General features: G+C 40.5%; 1 protein-coding gene across 1 annotated transcript in view; it reads right to left on the bottom strand.

Annotated features, from left to right (window-relative positions):
• Positions 1 to 21353, bottom strand: part of LOC133519363 (solute carrier family 12 member 4) — a 296551-nt gene that overhangs the window by 234079 nt on the left and 41119 nt on the right. The gene's annotated exons all lie outside the window — the stretch shown is intronic.

The raw sequence follows: 21353 nt of genomic DNA, 5'->3' as shown, positions 1-21353 counted from the left end.
TGTATTTTGTTAGTACCTAAGCGTTTTTAAAGTTACCAAGATAGAGGTCTGATTATCTGACAAATGTTCAGAGATAAATCGTATGTGTTTTTGTTTTTATTATATTTGTTTGACATTTAGAATTTATTCTAGAAACAATCTAGACTAGTATTTTTTATACATTTTTTTTTGTATGACTGTATTTTGTGAAAGTTTTAGTATTAAATTTGATCTATGAATTATATTCATTAGTATTATATATGGAATAATATTTACAACATCAATAAATTGCTCTGATAATTAGATTAAGATAATTATATGTAATACTGTCTTACTATTCATAAGTGCTTGTTGCTAGGCCTACATGAATAAAGTATATTTGAATTGAATTGAATTATGGTATTTCGTCACATTTCCCTTCATATATTTTTTTCACTATGGATTTTTGGAATTTACAATGTGAGTTCTTTCAAATGATACCCCACTTGACCTAGTTACTAGACTTTGAAATTTTCGCCCCCTCTTTATATTGGGCATTTTAAAAATACTTTCCATGTGTCGGTGTTCAAATCGATAGTTAAGTGGTACTCGAGGTATTTAGCGATGTGACAGACAGGTGGACGGACGGACAGAGTCGCACCATAAGGGTTTTTTTTTGTACGTTTTTGGTACGGAATCCTAAAAATGAAAGGAAGTTCCCATGCTGAATTCAAATTACGTACTAAATTTACTTCAAGATTATCTTATAATCTATTTATGATGGCATGATAACTTATCTCTGTTTACTTTACATTACCCACATAGTATAAAAGTTTATTACAAAGTTTGTTGGGAACATCAATGGTTGCTGCATGAATACGCAAGATCGTTAAGAAACATATTGGCAGACTGCCAACTCTATTGTTAGGTTACAGCGCAGATCACTTATTCGATAGATAGATTATGTATGACGACTTAAGCTACTTGCATCTCATTCGTCAACATATCAGAAGAAAGTGACGCAGTAACGCAACTTAATAACAAACGACGAAATGAGTTTTCGGTTTATTGTACAGACACGTACTTTAATTGTTGAGCCATTTAGGGTTTACTTTACATTGGACATTTCATACCGTTAGTATTACAAGCAAATTACTTGGCTTTGTACTAATAAAGTTCTCACTGGAGCACCTTATCGTTTTGTATATTACACTTGAGCAATTTTTTAAGAACGTGTAGTATAACACCGTACAAAGTTTGCTAGATAAGTTTTGCAATAGCCTATTCTATTACATATACTTTTTGAACATTTTCTTTTTTATTATTAATTTATATTAAGTAGCTGTATTTCACGGTGTAGAGATGCGGCGATGCCACATACATTAAATTTAAAAATATTCTTATTTCATACATTTCATTCACCTTAACTTGTTTTAATATTATTTTATCTATCTAAATCATATACCTCTCTCCAAGTCCTTGTTTATGGTTACGATAAAATGGGATGACGGCACGTGACCGCTTCTCCATACAAACGTAGTCCCCACATTCTTTTAAAAACATTAACATTACAGGGTGACCTTAGCCATTGGACAAACCCTGAAAGATATTACCTTAGGTGCTACAAAATTTCTACTTAATTTCTTCGAAACCGCTACACCGGTTGTTATGATACTTTGTACACTGGTTCTAAATACCCTAATGCATATGTACATTTCGGCTTTGTCCAATGGCTAGGGACACACTGTATAGAAAGTATTTTAAGCAATTTAATGTATATTAACCACAACTATGCCTCTTTGATTTTTTTCGATTTTTCAATTATTATAGTAATCAGAAGCATTGAAAAAATTGTATGGAATTTGTTATTCTCACCAAACTTTATAATAATCAAAAAATCGAGAAAACGAGGGACTTATAGTTAATATACAATAAATGTATACAAATATTTTCTATAGTATCAATATCAAGGTAGAAAATGGAGAAGCAGTCGACCACTGTCATCTTATCAATACGGAGTCTATTTTAGAAAATCTTTGAGTTACAGTTATCTACCAACGCCTTTCCCTTGGAACTAGATTGGCACTCTCCTAATGGATTTCTTGTTTATTTTCTTAGTTGATAATACCTGGTACGTAAACATGATCTGCCTTACGTATGACAGCCGTGTGAGCTCTCACGCTAAAAGGTTTCTAGCGAACATGTACCTGGAAATGAAAGGAAAATTTACACTGAAAACAATGTTTAAAGAGAAAAATAATAAGCAGGTCGATTGTAATTATACTATTTGGTATGGTTTTAAATCTTAACGGCCAATATATAAAAAAAGACGATTCTAGCCTCATCAAACGATGATGTATAAGGCCCGTATAGTCCAATCTAGCTAACTCAATCATTGGGGATGACAAAGAGGCGTTGCTGTACAAAAGATGGAGGTAAATTATACCTTTAAACGAGCAATTCTTGTATATATATTTCTGTGATCTCGGAAACGGCTCTAACGATTTCGCTGAAATTTGGTATTTGGTATGGTAGTAGTCTTATGTTTGGGAAAACGCGTGTTTTCGAGTCTTCATGCGTTTTTCTTTCGACGCAGAATATGGTCGCTAATTTCGTGTCGCCGGCCACTGTCCGTCTGGTCCAGTGGGTTAAGACGCGGACGGCTAGAAACGAGTGTTACGGGTTCGAATCTCGCCCGGTGATTAACTTTTGTTTTTTTATATATTCAAGTTTATATATAATTTTACAGTACATATGGGGCTACTTTATAGCACTAGTGCGAGAAGTAGCATATTACGTTACTGTGTCGAACATTTAAAGGGCCATATGTACTGTAAAACGTTGTACGATACATGTGCGAATAGGTAATTCGCAACTCGTGTCGATTTAAAACACTCCCTTCGGTCGTGTTTTAATTTATCGCCACTCGTTTCGAATTTCCTATTTTTCGCACTTGTATCGTAATGTACTATTTTAATTTTTATTGTTTTAGACAAGTTTAATTTAGTAAAAAAATGTAAGTAGTTAAGATTATCACGTATACACCACCATATTACAATAAATAGTTATAACCGAGCATTGCTCGGTCGCCCAGGTACTAGTAGTATATGCTACATAAATAACCGGCCAAGAGCATGTCGGGCCACGCTCAGTGTAGGGTTCCGTAGTTACTCTTCTGTCACAATAAGCTAAACTGGTAAGCTTAAAGTATAGTAAATTGTTAGCCAAGGGATGAAACGGTACCTTTCACCTGAGTTAAACAAATAGGCAAATTTGCATAATCAGTACCTAATTAAAATAAGTCTTTTTACTATGAAGGGAAAACTTTTTGCGATAACTCAAAAACAGCTAAACTGATCATGTCCGCTATAGTTTTCATTTAATGTCTTTCTTAAGCTCTACTTCCACGATTTTTTTCATATTTTTTGGACCTATGGTTCAAAAGTTAGAGGGGGGGGGACACATTTTATTTTTCTTTCGGAGCGATTATCTCCGAATATATTCACTTTATCAAAAAATGTTTTTTGAAAACCCCTATTAGTTTTGAAAGACCTTTCCAACGATACCCCACACTTAATGGTTGAAGCGAAAAAAAAATTTCACCCCCACTTTACGTGTAGGGGAGGTACCCTAAAAACCATCAATTTTTTAGATTTTATTGTACGACTTTGTCGGCTTTATTGATTTATATATCCATGCCAAATTTCAGCTTTCTAGCACTAACGACCACGGAGCAAAGCCTCGGACAGACAGACAGACAGACAGACAGACAGACAGACAGACAGACAGACAGACAGACGGACATGGCGAAACTATAAGGGTTCCGTTTTATGCCATTTGGCTACGGAACCCTAAAAAGGCATTAAAATAAAAGAGTGTCAGTTTATGTAACGAGCTAAAATAGTGAGTTTCATAAAAACATCACACAAGTATTTGAATACCTTATTTGTACGTAGGTACAGTTACATACACTGTTTTATCTTCACTTATATTATAATTATACTCTTTATGATGCGTTCAGAAACTAAATGTTTCACCAACAACGTTTTTATAACGCAAACGAATATTGTCACATATAAGGAATTTGTTCATCATAGAGGTACGTATGTACATATATTATGTAGATAAAAGAGTCTTTTAATGCGCCGCTTACTACAACTTTATCCCACTGTGAAATAAACTTTATAAATAATGTTTGAACAGGCCCTCTCCATTTCCACGACGCTTGATTCATTGGAACAAAACATTTCCTCCTCAACACAAGAGTTCGCACGAAAAATATTGCCGGTCCTTTGTTTCGCCCACAAATGATTTCGGAGAGTGAGCTCACGTTATAAATAGGCCTTTTATTCTTATTAAAACAATTTTAGGCACATTTTCCGGGTATCACGATATTGCCATCGTAAGTCCATGCTGTTAACTGTCGGTTATAAATATATTGGAAGATGTCAATAGATTTTACTTCCCATGAGATATTTTTGTCGTGACCTGGAAACCTCCAATTTTCATTAATTATTTAAAAGTAAAAAAAGGAATGTCTTAGATAACTCATAGAAAAAATATTGTATACAATAGTGATATAATCAAGCTTTATTAAAAAGCTCTCTATTGTATAACGGTTGTATAAAATAGTATGTTCGTTATTTACGCGGTAAACAAATGCGTTTCATTATATAGGTATTTGCTGTACACTTTTTGTCGTTATAAGATAAAATAAAAAGTGTTTATACATTATTGTATTTAGGTTCAAATCCTGCTAAGGGCATTTATTTGTGTGTATAAATATTTATTCCTGTGTTATGGATGTTTTCTATGTATTTAAGTATTTATATAAAAAACAGTGAACGGGAAATTACAGGAAATAACAAAAGGAAATATTTACCAGACATTACATTTCCCAGGACATGCTTCATTATTCTATTCCACGAAAAATGAGGATAAAAAAAGAAGCAATCAAATCACCTACTCAATTTCCAATAAACTGATCTTTTGTAAAGCCTTAAGTTAATTTGTTTTGTGCTTTTCTCGGAGTCCAAACACTAACAACATAATTCATTGAGCAAACTCCACAAAACGTTTGCTGGGTCTCCCAATAGGGTTGTTTCCATCTACAAATCTTAGGACAGAATTGTAATAATAATAATAATAATTCAGCCTATATACGTCCCACTGCTGGGCACAGGCCTCCTCTCATGTGCGAGAGGGCTCGGGCTATAGTCCCCACGCTAGCCCGATGCGGATTGGGGACTTCACATACACCTTTGAATTTCGTCGCAGATGTATTGCAGGTTTCCTCACGATGTTTTCCTTCACCGAAAAGCTAGTGGTAAATATCAAATGATATTTCGTACATAAGTTCCGAAAAACTCATTGGTACGAGCCAGGATTTGAACCCGCGACCTCCGGATTGAAAGTCGGACGTCATATCCACTCGGCCACCACTGCTTTTAGGACAGAATTGTATCCTAATAAATTCTTTTGGATTATAAGAACATGTTAAACTACTTTTAGGGGACCTGTAATGACCATATTTTTGTAAATATTGAATTTAAAATATCTTTTGGCACACGTCACGTGACCAAACTCGAAACGTCATTGAAGATTCTGATGACGTCACAACTCTCGGATTGACACTGTTGACAGTTAGGCGATAAAGAACAAATGACATATGTCAGTTGACAGTTCGTATCTTCTACGTGCGTATGTAGTTATGTGTCAAACCGTAAACTGTGGCGTCACAGAATTTTCAAAGAGCGTTTTGGGCGCGAAAGTATTTGTCAAAATATATTTTGTTAATTTAACAAATTTAAAGCCGTTTTTAGTATAAAAGTTGGATTTTAGGGCAACTTTTAGTTAATATAGAACGTAATACGAGCGTTTCAAAAAATTGGAAACAACCCTATTGTCCGAGTCTAAAATTGTACATAATTATAACTGTTACTTACTGGTACTTAGTAATTCACCTTAAGTAAGTAAACTTAATACAACTAAATTCAGTTTCATAAGTACTAAAGTTCGTGCACCTTGTAAGTATACTTTAATAAAATAAACAAAGTAGAAATCTAATAAATAATAAAACTAAGTGTCTAATAGAACATTATGATACAAGTGTACTACGTTGGTCATTACACACGAGGCGATATTGTGCGCATATTGGGCGCAATAAGAAAACCGATGTGTGTAATGATCAATTCACACGCGTTTCATACGACGTTTTTCATCGCACTTGCGAGGAAAGAAGCAAAACTGATATATTAATCCAATTTTAACTAGCAACATGTCTCACCCAACTCTTTTTAGGGTTCCGCAGTCAACTAGGAACCCTTATATGTCTGTCTGTCTGTCTGAGGCTTTGCTCCGTGGTCGTTAGTGCTAGAAAGCTGAAATTTGGCATGGATATATAAATCAATAAAGCCGACAAAGTCGTACAATAAAATCTAAATTTTTTTTTTTTTAGGGTACCTCCCCTACACGTAAAGTGGGGGTGAACATTTTTTTTGCTTCAACCCTACAGTGTGGGATATCGTTGGAAAGGTCTTTCATAACTAATAGGGGTCTTCAACAAACATTTCTTGATAAAGTGAATATATTCGGAGATAATTGCTCCGAAAGAAAAAAAAATGTGTCCCCCCCCTCTAACTTTTAAACCATAGGTCCAAAAAATATGAAAAAAATCTTGGAAGTAGAGCTTAAGAAAGACTATAGCGGAAATTATATTAAATGAAAACTATAGCGGATATGATCAGTATAGCTGTTTTTGAGTTATCGCAAAAAGTTTCCCCTTCATAGTAAAAAGACGTACACCCACAGTTCATCCCTTGGTTAACAATCTACCATACTTTAAGCTCCAGTTTAGCTTATTGTGACGGAAGAGTAACTACGGAACCCTACTCTGAGCGTGGCCCGACATGCTCTTGGCCGGTTTTTTTAATATGGTAATGACCTACGTCTTGCACCTTAGGGTGGCGTCAGATCTCGGTATCCTGTAGGTACGTAGTATTATCTATTGTGTGCTATGAGCAGAGGCCTGGTTTAACCCTCGAATTCCGCCGAGAGTGCTGCGGTTTCGGGCTGGAGGTGAATCAATTTGTGCAGCGAGCGACGCTATGAAGGCAAATGGCGGAGCAGTTTCTCGCACACCACGTTATATATGCATGTGGATATTTACGATTCGGAGCAGAGCAAAATTCAAATATTTAGGGGAATAGGCTTTAAACTTTAACTCTACTTCTAGCGTTTAGGATTGAATAGTCCGCAGAGAAATGTAGCGTGAAACTTTTTTTTTTATGATCGAGGAGGCGAACGAAGACGAATTGCCTGATGGTATTTAGTTGATAATATTTTGAGTTAATATATGTTCTTCTCATGAAACATTGTATGCATACAGGTGAGTAAGTAATGTTGACAGAAAATGCTGGTACGTACTGTACCTATGCCAATTAGTTTTGTACAAAGCATAAAAGTTTATTTTGAACAATTACCCTTACCCCTGTAGTTTATGTTCATTAATAAAAAAAAGTAATAATAAACATTTTAAGTAAACTACAGGGGTACTAAATAACTTCAGCAAACTATATCTAGGTATATAACAGTCTAGCTCAACGCGTCCCGTGGAACAATGGCGCAGTGTCACAACAATTAGGAGCATCCACGTTCACCGCCATCTCATCCACCTACGCCAACCGAAAGTTTGTTACTCATCCAGTATAAGAGAGACCTGTCATGGAACACAGTTGTAACGAGATTAAAGGCCATGTGATCTTTGGTTTTCCAGATAGTGGTTTTTGAATAGGCGCTAAGCCACCATTATGCCGCGGAGCGCTGAGACAATAACCATTGTGGTCGGGCTTATTCAAACTTATACGAGATCGCTGAGATGCCTTCGTTCTTAGTACCTCCAAGCGACCTTGACTCAAGCACTTTTAATGGATTTAGAGCTATGTAATACATGGAACGGGAAGTTTTAACAACAAATCAATACGCTCGACATAAATAATGTGATTTTTAACCGACTAAGATTTCAAAAGGAGGTGGTTATCAATTTTTTTTTTAAATGTGTTTTAGGGTTAGTTTATCCAAAAAACATGTTTGAGACTGGCCCAAATAAGTAGACACTTTACACAGTGTCGGCAGGTGATGGTTTTCAAAGTGTCGGCATATTACATCCCTGTCGTACGCAGTTAACAGGTTAAGGTAATCAATGTCCATTAGTCGGGCCGTATGTTTGTTTGCCATCGTTGCAGCAAAAGAATACATTAGGCTAAAAAAATATTAGGAAATTCATATTCGAATCCTTCCGAGCGACTTAAATGTCCAAAGCTTTCAATTTGTAAACTATATTGAATTTACGCACAGTATATTTTTTTGTACTACAGTAGCAAACAAGCATACGGCCGGCCTGATGGTAAGCAGTCACCATAGCCTATGGACGCCTCCAGAGGTGTTACATGCCTGTTGCCGACCCTATTTCGGCAATATTTCATTCATTCATTCATTTATTCCTTTATAAAACATAGTTTTACATTATTCGTTCTATATATTGTTTTGGTAAGCAGCGAAATAGGTATATTTGTATTGCACTGTACTTTTATATTGTACCTTAAACGTCAGCGAACTTCACTCGTCCGAATACAACACAAAAATACCAAGTGCATACACGTTATGTGGCCTCTCACAATGGAGTTCCATTAAAAGTATGGGCCGGATATTCGACCGAGTTATTTAGTTCTAAAACGGCGTATGAAGTACAACATTTAAAAGCATATACGACTTGTTGAAGTTGAAATTAGGACGGACCGGGAGCTTCATGTCAATTATGATGAGCACTTCACAGGCGTTTCATGATGACATGCGGGTAAAATTCTAAAATTTAGTTAATTTTAGCTTAGATTATTCTGTGAGATTTATTCCAATGGACAGCCACGTAATTTTGTCAATATATGAATTGTATCCATGACGTGAAGTTCGTAATCCTTAGGGGCTTGCGTGACTCTAATCCCATACTTAAGAGGCTGTCAATACCTAAAGCGCGCACACTGTCTATTTGTATCGGAGTAAATGAGATAGCACTGTCGCATGTTACTGGGCCTGGGCAAGGGAATAATAAGAAAAATATTTAAATAAAAAAAAGTGGATTATTAGTGTAATATTTTACTCAACAGCGGTTTAGATATAAATGTTTTGAAATTGTGATTTTAATTGCAGACCCATAAGTCAAAAAAATAAAGACATAGAACCGTTTAATTGTGATTTTAAGACCAATCTTTGCAATTATTTTCTATCGAGCCGATTTCGTTCAATCATGTATCGAGTACAACCACGGTCTTTGAAATATAATAATTATGAACATATATTTTTCTTACTTGACTTAGACAAATAGTCTTTCTTAAAAAACTGTTTAAGTAACATCAATTTCAAGGACATTGGGTGTTGACAGCCTCTTAACTATACAGGCTACAGACGTATCAGCCCATGAGATAAGGTATAATAAGCCCCAGGAGAAAGTTACCTGTTATGTATCGTGCTGTGTGAGATTGTCGATTTTCTCAAGCGTTTGGGTCCCCTCGTCAGGTTGAACGTATACGTGCAATATATTATATTATTATTATAAATTATTTGTACATTCTATGTCACTAACATCAATTAATTTTAAGATTCGTCGTACTGTACTAACACCTAACCCTATATTCGATATAAATAAATAATTGAATTGAATATATATAGGAAAATATTCGTTATAATTGCTAGATTATGATGTAGAAAACAGAATCACGAAATAAAACGGAAATTTTGAGAAACTCTGCAATAAAAACTAGAACATGCTAAGAAAAACTATTCCGAAAAATGTAATAATTAGAAAATATTAAATAACTAAATACTTAAAATTAAATTAACCTTTCCTTCATCAGATCTGCTTTTTTTTTATAACGATAGGCAAGCGTTTGACCACGATCTCACCTGAGCATACCAAAGGTTAAGTAATAAAAGTTATGGCCTAAAAAAAACTAATTCTGACAAGTAAATGAAACTGAGATCGTATCCTCAATAAATAGTTACATTACGACGATGGTTTAAAAGTAAAACTTATAATTTTAATTTATTTTCTTACTCCTCTACTGTTATCTGTCATTTATACATTCGTTAACACGAATATAAGAACATACATAAAAGGTTTTAAGAAAAGTCTATATTGTCTATTCCTCATAACAGCACTTGTGCTTTAAAATCGCTATAACGTTACTGCGATTAATGGCTACCAACTTAACAAAATCAAAACTAATGCAGTTTCAAACTAAGTGCACTGCTGCCAACTTACAAAATATTCATTTAGTTGCATAGTAGAAACAATTGCTTCATAAGTCAGAAACATGCATGTGACACCCGTAATATAGCAACACCCATAGACTACGAAGACCGCTTAGCGTTGCTTGTTAGTCTTCATAGGCTACTGTGGCCAAAATCGAGAAAAAAACTGTCCAAAAATTTAATTTAGCAAAGAGCAAGTCCCAGGGCCTCATGAGTTACGAGAAGGTGTTGCCGACCGACCGGCCCGGTATGCTCGCGTACCTTAGCTATACTCGTATACTTTTGCTTTGTTTACCTAAATTCAGATTTATTTTTGTTGACTCGTAGGAAAATTTATTTATGGCTATGCCGCTATTTTTTATGATACTGATCCTTTAAAAACTCTCTGTACATATAGGCTGACTGATAAACACAAAAGTTGCAATTTCCTCTATTGCATATATTTTGTCCTACCTTTAAGACAAATCAACTGTTTTAAGACACCCCAGAGGTGTAAATGGCCTTCATGAGCTCGCGCCTTCCTATCTCCAGCACCATCTTTGGCCTTGCTCCAGGTCAGTCCAGCTGCTCGCCGCTCGTAGTTCACTTTCATTGGCTTCCGCGAACATCTAAATTTTAAAATTATGTATCTATGCAATGATGAAAATTATAAAAATAAAATAATGAAAATTATGTATGTAGCGTAGAATGTAATTCAAATTAGTATTGTTTCCAATCTGACTCCACAACACAGGCTTAGCCTAGTGTGGCAGTCATAGGTTAAGGAAATCTTGTAAAATTTTTGGTAAATAAACTATTTTTATTTATTTTATTATTTTATGCGTCCCTGTGTCAGCAGTGGCAGCATGGTTCCATTTTTATCACTTGTCACTATGCCTTCGCGCTTACAGACTTGTCACAACGTGACAAGAATGGTGACAAATGATAAAGAGCCGAACATCTTACTTCTACAGTAGGGCTAAACCTAATTTACAATATATATGGTACATTAATAAGAATAAACTAGCTTATTTATTAAATTATTACGTTGAATGATATTAAAATTTATGCCTTTAAATTATATGCTGATATCGACTCTTTATATATGACATTTTAGTATGTATTGTGAAATTTAATAATTTATGTATTTTGAAGTACCTAGGTAATTTTGATTTTATATAATTTTGAAAATTAATGTAAATGTCTGTGTAGGTACTAAACTAACTATAAAATAGGTTTTCTGTGTAAATCATCATCATCATCATCATTGGCCTTTAACATCAATTAAATGATGGTTTGAACAGCGCCCATAACATTGCGGCACTTACGTAAATAACTAGTAAGTCCAATTCGAGAGCGGCAGCCGCGACCGCATGGCGGGCAGGAGAATGTCATGCCCGGTGACGAAGGTGGGAAAACAGCGCGCTGGTGTCTCAGTTCTCGCCTAGTGTGAAGGAGTTTAAGCCATGATTCATCGTGTGCAACTACTCCATCTTCCAGTGCTGGGATCGATCCGGAAGGACAACATATAGGTATGATGTAAATAATATACTTATGAATTGTTGTGTAAATAATTAGCGTAAGAAATTCCTTTGCATGCCCTTAATGTTGGCGAGATGTGTGTACTTTATTACCTTGTGTAAAACCTTACAACACCTTATGTAACCATGTCTCTGGCAAAATAATTTCAATTTCAATTTTAAGATGGTCCGTTTTTTATCACCTGTCATCATGTCTGTCACATTCTAACAAGTGTGTAAGTGCGAAAGTGACGCATGACATGACAAGTGATAAAAATGCGACCATGATACCGCCACAGGAATATTTAAAAAGTGAAGGGGATGTCAATGTAATAAGCAGGGGTCGGACAAAAAGTGCGGATGACGTAAAAATGACGTAATCTTGCACACAGGATGATGTTTGAGTTTGTATTTAAACTTCCGTGTGACATGTAGTAACAAAGTAGTATTAATGAAGTAACAAAATAATCGTAAATAAATCCATGGAATTAATAATACAGGTGGTAGGGTGATGTAGTGAATAAAATAAATTTCACGAAACTTGTTACCATAAGGTATAATTATTTGAAATTAGTTAGAACAAGTCTGTGGGATTGCCACAATATTCAAGTAAAGATGACATTTTAGAGCGTTTTCTTATACATTAGTAAATATAAATTTTAGCTAAATATAATCGTGAAGATACAATAGCTAAACAATAACGAAGTCAATTTATTGTTCATCTGATTGACAATGTGTCAGTCAAAAACGTACTTACTCATTTCAAGTGGCGATATCGTTTAATAAAGAGGTTGATAAATGATAAGTGATAATTGTTTATGAAAATCAAAAATACTATTTGAAATCATCCTATAAGTGGTTTGACGTCATCCGCACTTTTTGTCCGATCCCTGGAATAAGTGACATAGACTTGTTAAAAACACTTGGGTCCTTGGCTGCCGTCTTGTAGTTTCAGTACTTAGAAATCAAATTGAGCTATTAAAAATTACTCGCGCTTGAGACGAAAGCGGACAACGTAATGTGACCCCTTAATAGTCTCCATTTTCCTCTATGGACATTAACATTATATGTATATAGTATTATATAAAATTGTGATATAATAGAGAGCGTTTCAGTCGAGTACCGTGTTTAGAATGAATGAATGAATGAATGAATGAATGAATGAATGAATGAATGAATGAATGAATGAATGAATTATGATTAGTTCACGATGCTTTTTGAGTGGCCTGAGTAGGCACGAGATTGAAAAGCTTGATTATATCACTTTTTTATACAATACTTTTTCTACAAGTCAACTAAAATAATATTTTTTCCACTATAAAATCTAAATAATTAAACAAAATTAGGTAAGTATCTCAGTAGATAAAAATATACTACAAAAGACATCAACGCACTTATTCGTTAAATTTTCTCTCGACCGCGGCGACAAGTCATTGGTTGAATTAATTACAGTTGACTAACGAAGTAAGTCATTATATTTGAGCCGGGAGCCCATAGTAAAAAGTATGCGATTACAGTTTGGTATCCGACGTTTTAATTCAAACACTATATAAATATTTTATTCTACTCTCTATGCCTCTGATTTTTTTCGATTTATTTATTATTAGCGAAATCAAATTCCATACAGATTTAAAAAAATAACTCCTAACTTCCATAATGTCCGTCAATATCTAGGGAGGAAAATAGGGACTACATTTTTATGGGAAAGCGGCCGTCCACCAGTGTTGGCCGAACGTTAATTGCAATATAACCATTAAAAATTGAACCGTAAACCGTAACGGACGGTCACAGTTTACGGTTCAATTTATAATGGATTTGCATTAACGTTTTGGCCAACACTGCCGTTCACTATGTATCTTCATAATATAATTCGGAACAAAGCCATTAACACATTTAATTACTCATACGTGCCATTAGTAAACAAGTATAGCTATATCGAATTTTCACTTGTTTCGAAATGTCGTAAACGCCATACCAACAACAACAGTTATTTAAGCATTTGTAAACCTAATCCCTTTGCAATAAAGTTCAAAATGGGAAATGCAAATTCCGTGCAAATAGTTCAGGTTTTACAACATTTCTGCCCCGAACTCAATTGGGGTGCTTCGTGTTTTTATTAGTTTCATTGACATAAAACCGATGGGCGGCCGCAAGAGCCTTTTTACGACCTGGAGAGGTATTCGAACACTAAAATTCTGTTATTAATTTTCATCTGATATTTTCAAAAGGAGAAAAAACTATAAAATACAGTTAAAAGATTTTTTTTATGATAGAGGAAGCAAACGAGCAGACGAATCACCTGATGGTAAGCGATTACCGCCGCCCATGGACACCTGCAACACCAGAGGTTAGTGCGGTGCTGGCCTTAAGATGAGAGTACGCTCTTTCCTTGAAGGTTTGAAAGTCGTATCGGTCCGGAAATACCGCAAGCGACAGTTCATTCCACAGTTCAGCTGTGCGAGGCAGAAAGTTCCTGGAGAAACGCACAGTTCCTCAACTGCCAACCATCTAAGTGGTGATGATGAAATGTTGTCGCGTAGGGCGAAAAGAAGCAGCAGAGATTAATCCGAACAATTCCTCGGAGCACTCCCCGTTCTACATGCGATAGAAAATGCAGAGCGAGGCCACATCTCTACGCAGTGAAAAGGACTCAGGCCGATCCGAAATACACTGGCAGTCGACACTTCGAGTCACTCTTCGTTGGATGCGGTCCAGAGGGAGAAGCTGGTACTGGGGTGCCCCTGCCCATAGATGAGAACAGTATTCCATGTGTGGGCGCACCTGCGCCTTATAAAGCTATTAAAATAAAAATATATAAAATTATTATTTTCTGTAGATTGGCCATACGCGAACAAGACTAGACTAGAACTTATCTAAACCAAAACTTCGTTATCGTATCTTATTCTTCGAATCGGGCCGATAGTTGGTTTATAATATCCTGATAAATTAAACCGATCCAGATGGCGGCGCATTGTCGACGCCCTCTGCCCCATCTAGGGACATAGGACAATACGTCAAGTAAGAGAGGAATGTTACAAGTAATATTAAAATAACATGTAAGTACTGACATCTAAAACAAATTAATACTTAAGTATACAATTAAGGCTAAACTTAGTTAAGATAAGCTCCAAATATAGAGATTGTAACTGAGTTTTGACTGTACCTCTAACATTAAAAATAAAATAAATAAATAAATAAATATTATAGAACATTATTACACAAATTGACTAAGTCCCACAGTAAGCTCAATAAGGCTTGTGTTGAGGGTACTTAGACAACGATATATATAATATATAAATATTTATAAATACTTAAATACATAGAAAACACCCATGACTCAGGAACAAATATCCATGCTCGTCACACGAATAAATGCCCTTACCAGGATTTGAACCCGGGACCATCAGCTTCGTAGGCAGGGTCACTACCCACTAGGCCAAACCGGTCGTCAAAATGAAATAAACATTTTTTTATCAATAATAATTTTACGTGGTTTTTCTGATACAGGAGGCAAAGGATTGTATTGTATTGTAGTTCGGGCGATTTTCCGCAACTCGACGACTGGCGCCTATTTTGCGTGACAAGGGGGGGTGGAGGGTTGGCTACTCTTGCCAGCCCAACTCCTCGAGGAATCCTATCAAACCTTTGATGTTGAGTAGGACCTCAGGGAGGTCTCTCGGGGATCCGAGATGTTTTGCCCTGTATGGGGCCACTCCGCTGCATTCCAGCACCACGTGAGAGGCTGTTTCTTCTGTCTCCATGCATCCTCGGCATAAGGGACTGTCTGTGACACCTGTTATGAAAAGATGTTTGTTAAATAGTCCATGACCTGTTATGACACTGGTTACCATACTCAGTCGGACCTTCCCTAGTTGAAGGAGCGCCCTTGTGAGCTTTCCGTTGATGCCAGGCATGGCTTCTTTTGCCTGTCTGCATCCAGTCTGATTCAGCCAGTGTTCTGTGTGTAGTTTCCCTGTACGTGCCAGCAGCATTGAGCGTACCTTGCTAAACGGTATCGGAAGAATCGGTTCCGGACCAATCGCCCCCGCACCCGATCCTTGCCTGGCAAGCTCGTCCGCAGCATCGTTACCCCGGGATCCACTGTGTCCCTTGATCCATTGTAAAGTGATCTTATTATTATTATGACATACCTCCATTAGTCGTTCGTGGCATTCGTGTATAAGTTTGGATGTAATTATATGGCTATTTAGAGCCATTAAGACTGCTCTACTGTCGGAGAGTATGCGGATGGAGGATCCTACTACCTTCCTTGCAATGATGGCAGCCGCCGCGTTTAAGATGCCCATGCACTCAGCTTGGAATACCGAGTTATGGGCTCCTAGCGGTGTGGTGATTGACATGTTCAGGTCTTCTGAGAAGGTTCCGGAGCCCGACCCGCTGTCTGTTTTGGACCCATCAGTGAAGATTCTCAGCTCCCGGAGATTGAGTCCTTCGTGGTTGTCGTCCTCATATAACTGTATTTTGTACCTTTTGTCAAAGATAGCTTGTTTGTGAATCCGATCCGTTCCCGACCTAAGCACTGGAAATTCGTCATATACCTTTTCCAGGCATGTTGTGTGGAGAGCTCCTATGCTGTTAGACCATATATTAAGGGTTCGCAACCTTACCGCTGAGAGACTGGCCTCTTGCTGTATGTGTAGGTGCAGCGGTGGAAGGTTTAACATGACCTCCATGGCTGCAGTTGGAGTGGACCTCGTGCAGCCAGTGGTGGCCGCGCATGCGAGCCTTTGGAGTCTTTGTAGCTTGTCTCGTACGTTGCCTATGTTTGTTCTTGGCCACCAAACCAGGGCACCGTAACAGAGTAGGGGGCGGATTATCGTCTTATAGAGCCAAAGGGTGATTTTCGGGTTCAGTCCCCACCTCTTACCAATCATCCTTCTGCACTGCCAAAAGACAACTCCCGCCTTGTCTATACGTTTGTTGATGTGATTGTTCCAATTGAGTTTACTGTCGAGAGTTAGTCCTAAGTACTTAACTTCATCGGTCAGCTGCAGCTCGGTTTGGAAAAGTGTTGGTCTGGTAAAGTTGCCAAGCGCCCTTTTATTGGTGAACATTACCATTTCTGTTTTGGTGGGGTTAACTGATAGGTCAAATTCTCTGCACCAGCGTTCTACGATCCGGAGAGCTGACTGGGTGAGGTCGCATACTGTACTGGCAAATTTACCTGATATCAATATTGCCAGATCGTCAGCGTAGCCTATTGTGTAGAAGTGTTCCTCGTTCAGTTTGGTTATAAGGTTGTTAGCTACTAGGTTCCACAGCAGAGGCGACAGGACTCCCCCTTGAGGACATCCTCTCACCGCTGCTACGGCCTGCGGTTGACCTGCATACCTTATAATCCTCTTGTTTAACATGTTCATGATCCACTTTGTTAGTCCGGGTTCCGCGCCATGGCTTTCCAAGGCATTCCCTATACTGGTAAAGTGGGTCTTGTCAAAAGCGCCCTCGATGTCAATGAAAGTGCCGAGGCACAGTTCTTTGTCGTGGATGGCTCTCTCAATGCGGCTTACAACCATGTGTAGGGCTGACTCTGTGGATTTACCTGAGCTGTACGCGTGCTGGTTGTTGTGCATCGGTATGTTCTTTAGCGTTCGATCCCTCAGATCCCTGTCGCACAGTTTTTCCAGAGTTTTCAGCAGGAATGATGTGAGACTGATGGGCCTGAAGGATTTAGCAGCCGTGTAGTCATTCTTACCTGGTTTTGGTATGAAAATCACGTTGACATCCCTCCATCTCCTGGGCACGTACCCCCAGGCTAGGCAGGCTACCATGATATCGGTTAGAGTTTCCTGGATGAGTCCTAGACTCCACTGTAGGAGAGCAGGGAAGATCCCATCCGGACCAGCCGCCTTGAAGGGATGGAAGCTGTCTATGGCCCACCTGAGTTTCTCAGCGGTGACGATTCTATGCGCCATTTGCCAGTTGTTGTCTGTTGTGCTGTATTCCTTGTCCTGCTGATTTACATCAGCGAGGCTTACGCATCCCGGAAAGTGGGTTACCAGGAGAAGGCGTTGAGTCTCTGCAGGGGAAGATGTGTATGTGCCATCGGGCTTCCGCAGTGAGCCCAGTTGTGATGTGGGCTTGTGCGCTAGAGTTTTCCTTACCCGGTTGGCCTGGTCTAATGTTTCGATGCTGCTGCAGAAGTTCCTCCACGATAAGGATCTCCAGTACCGCAGTCTTTTTTTGTACCTGGCCTTGGCTTCATAGTAGTTGTCCCAGTCCACTTCGGCCATTGTGTTCATGGCCCTGTTGAAGAGTCTCCTGGTTTTCCGCCGGAGTCTCTCCAGTTCTGGGCCCCACCACTGGTGACCCGTTATGGCAGTCCTTGCCGGTGGGTTTAAGGGGCACGCCTTGTGATAGCTGTCTACGAGGGCATCAGTTAAGATGTTTACCTGCTGTTCTATTTGAGTTGGTTCCCGAAGGTCATCCCTCGGAGGAAGCAGATCGAGGCTTTCGCCTAGGATCTTCCTAAAAGCGGCTCGATCAGTTTTCCTGGGATTTCTACGGGCGATTGGTGTGTCACTAGATGCTAGTAGATTGAAGCGAATCCATCTATGGTCTGAACAGGAGGCCTCCTGAGAGACGTGCCATCCCATAACTAGTTCGCTGACCTCCTCCGAAGCCAGAGTCAGGTCAATAATCGTTTTGCATCGTTTGTTTACAAATGTTGGTTCAGCGCCCACATTTAGAATGTTTAGATTTGTAGTCACAAGATATTCAACAAGAGTCTTACCTCTGTTATTACTGGTCTCCATTCCCCACAGCTGGTGGTGTGCGTTGGAGTCGGCCCCGATGATAATCGCGAGACCTGCTCTCTCGCAGTGGCTGACCAGTCGTTGTACTTCAGCAGGCGGCGGCTCGTCCTCTCCGGGCATGTACGCCGAGGCGAGGACTAGGTCGCGACATCCTGTTGGCAGTGGAACTTGTAGTTTAATCGCACACAGATCTCTGGAACAGAATTCAGTGAGCGGTTGTGCAATAATATTGTTAGTGGTTAGGATGCATGCCCTAGGGACGGCATGTACCGTGGAGTAATAGAGCTTACCTTTCGTGTCAGAGAGCCCGCGTATATGTCCGCTGCCCGTCCAAGGTTCTTGTAGGAGGGCAACGGCTGTTGGCAGACCTACCAGACAGCGTCTCAGTTGGGCCGTAGCGGCCACGCTGTGCTGGAGGTTTGCTTGTAGGACACTAATCTGTGTCCATGTTGTCGGTGGTAGGGGGGCCATCCTGCATCTCCCCTCCCTCCTTCAACATGTCGGCCAACCCCGACTCTATCCAGGCCGACAAGTCCTCGCACTCGGATGATGTCCCGGCTGGTCCCTCACCAGTGCCAAGGAGTTCATCCTCCGAGAGTTCAGGTATCGTCGGCTTGGATAACGACGGGGGGGCAGCTTTCTCCCCAGAGGCAGACTTGCTCTGCTTGGGGGTGCCCTCGGCCTGTTGGCTAGGGACCTGTGCACCCGTTACCCTTAGGGTGGAGCCCTGCAGGGTGGGAGGCTGGTCCACGTATTTGCCTCCTGGGCCCCTGAACTTCAGGTAGACGTTGCCCACCCCACAGTTCAGGGATCTTCCCCTTTCCATAAAGGCAGGGACGAGGTCTTCTGAGATTGTGAAGGCGACAAACCACCCCTGGTCTTGCCGCAGTATCTCAATGATGGACCAGGTACCGACCTTGGCCCATTCATTCTGGTACTTTAGTCCGTCAGCTGCCTGCCGGACGTCTTCCCAGGACGAGTTGTCGACGTTTGGTATAAGGAGCCCGCACCTAACTCTCCTTGCCATTTCCGACTGGCGGACAGCCGTTAGGGAGATGTTTGGCAAGGTTAGGGCCTGCGCGCACCGCTGAGACCAGGCGGCCGAGTATTCGTCTTCTGCGAAGACCCTCAGCTGCCCCTCAGCGAAGATAGGCTTGCCCTTGAATTTAGGTGGCGTGGCTCCCACGATGTGCTTCCTTGCCTCCTCCACGATTGCTTGGTGAAACCCGCGGAGGATGGCATTTGATTGGTCAGCGGTGATCTTACCCGACTTCGCGTCAGTGATAACGATCGTCAGGTCTGACGCCGCTGCTTGTGCATACGACACGCCCGGTTGACCAGGGCTCACCAGCCTCTGCTTTTTGTGTTCTCCTTGCGGGGAGAAGGACTCGTCCCGCGTCCTTTTAGCAGCGGCTCGTGCGGCCTTGCCGGGCCGTTTAGGTGGACCTGCAGCCGAACTCACAGGGGTACTGGCCGACGTTCCAGCCTTAGGGGGTAGGATGGAACCTTTCCCCTTAGGCGGAGGTTTGCCAGCAGCCACCTGCTTGTTCGGCGCCGGTTTGGGTGCTGGCTTCTGGGAAGCCTGTGCCCCCTCCCCGATTGCAGGGTTTTGTGTGGTGACCAGCTGCTGCTCTCGTGCAAGACGGCCTGCTCGCCGCTGGTTCTTATTCTTTTTCTTCTTCTTCTTAGCCTCTCCTCCTTGACGTTTAACAGGGGGGGGAGGATTAGAAGTCGAAGACTTCACGGGTCCGGCGGGGCGAGGCATCCCACTGTTAGTGGGGCGCTTCTTGGACCTTCGGTCCACTTCCTGCCAGTCCCGGAAGGTGTCTAGGCCAGTTTGCTCGCCAGATGAACTGGGTTGCGGACAAGCCAAGTTGTTGGTTTGACGCACTGTCACTGGAACAGCTTGTCTCACCTGTGTAGCTTCACCATTAGCGATGGACGCCGCTGGATCAGCTTGGGGGTTTTCGTTCGACCTGTTATCCATAGTTCGTTCGTTTTTTCTTCATCCTCATCGGCTCCCACCCTACAAGGGCCCACACATCTGGGAACGCCTACTCACACATATAAAAGGTGCTTTCAGTCGTTAGGACACCGACTCAGGTATAGAAGTGGGAAGTTGGCTAGTTGCGCGACATCAGGAGCTTGTAAAGGTGTGACGTAGGGTCGTCCAGGTCAGACGCCCTCCACCAGAATCACCTAAACGCACTCCCTCAGCATGGCCTTTCCCCACCACATCAGCAGCCGAAACTGCCTCAGCGGCCCTCCCACTTCTCGCCGTGAGCCCACCTACGGTTCCTCACATGACCATTTCCCGGACTGTGGCTAGTAGTCCGGGCTACCGTTTTGCCCGAAATTAGGGCCGAAGCAGACGTGTTACCACGCGGGTTGGCTATGGCTCAATCCCCAGGATCCCGTCATCCTTGCTTACGGCGCTCAACTGTGCAGGTCCTAGCACAGGTGGGTTGTGTATAGGTCATCAGTAGTTACCCACACCTACTGACGACGCCCGTGTGGATGTTTGCCGTCACTAGAAAGAGGCACGAATGCCAGTCGCTAGTGACGTTGCCCAGGGTGGACCAGGGGAGACAGACGGATCTTTGGGCAGGCCGAAGCCCACCCAAACTTCCCCCTGTCGCCCGCTCGGGGAGGTCATCGCACCACTCCACCCCGGAGGCAAAGGAGCAGACGGATCGCCTGATAGTAAGCGATTACCGTAGCCCATAGACACCCGTAAAACCGGAGGGGTTGTAAGTGCGATGCCAGTATTTAAGGTTCTTTTCTTGAAGGTTTGAAATTTCCTGGGGCAACATCT

Source organism: Cydia pomonella, chromosome 6 (genome assembly GCF_033807575.1).
Source record: "Cydia pomonella isolate Wapato2018A chromosome 6, ilCydPomo1, whole genome shotgun sequence".
Taxonomy (NCBI): Eukaryota; Metazoa; Arthropoda; class Insecta; order Lepidoptera; family Tortricidae; genus Cydia; species Cydia pomonella.
Note: the sequence above shows the minus strand (reverse complement) of the source record. Positions and strands in the feature narration are given on the sequence as shown.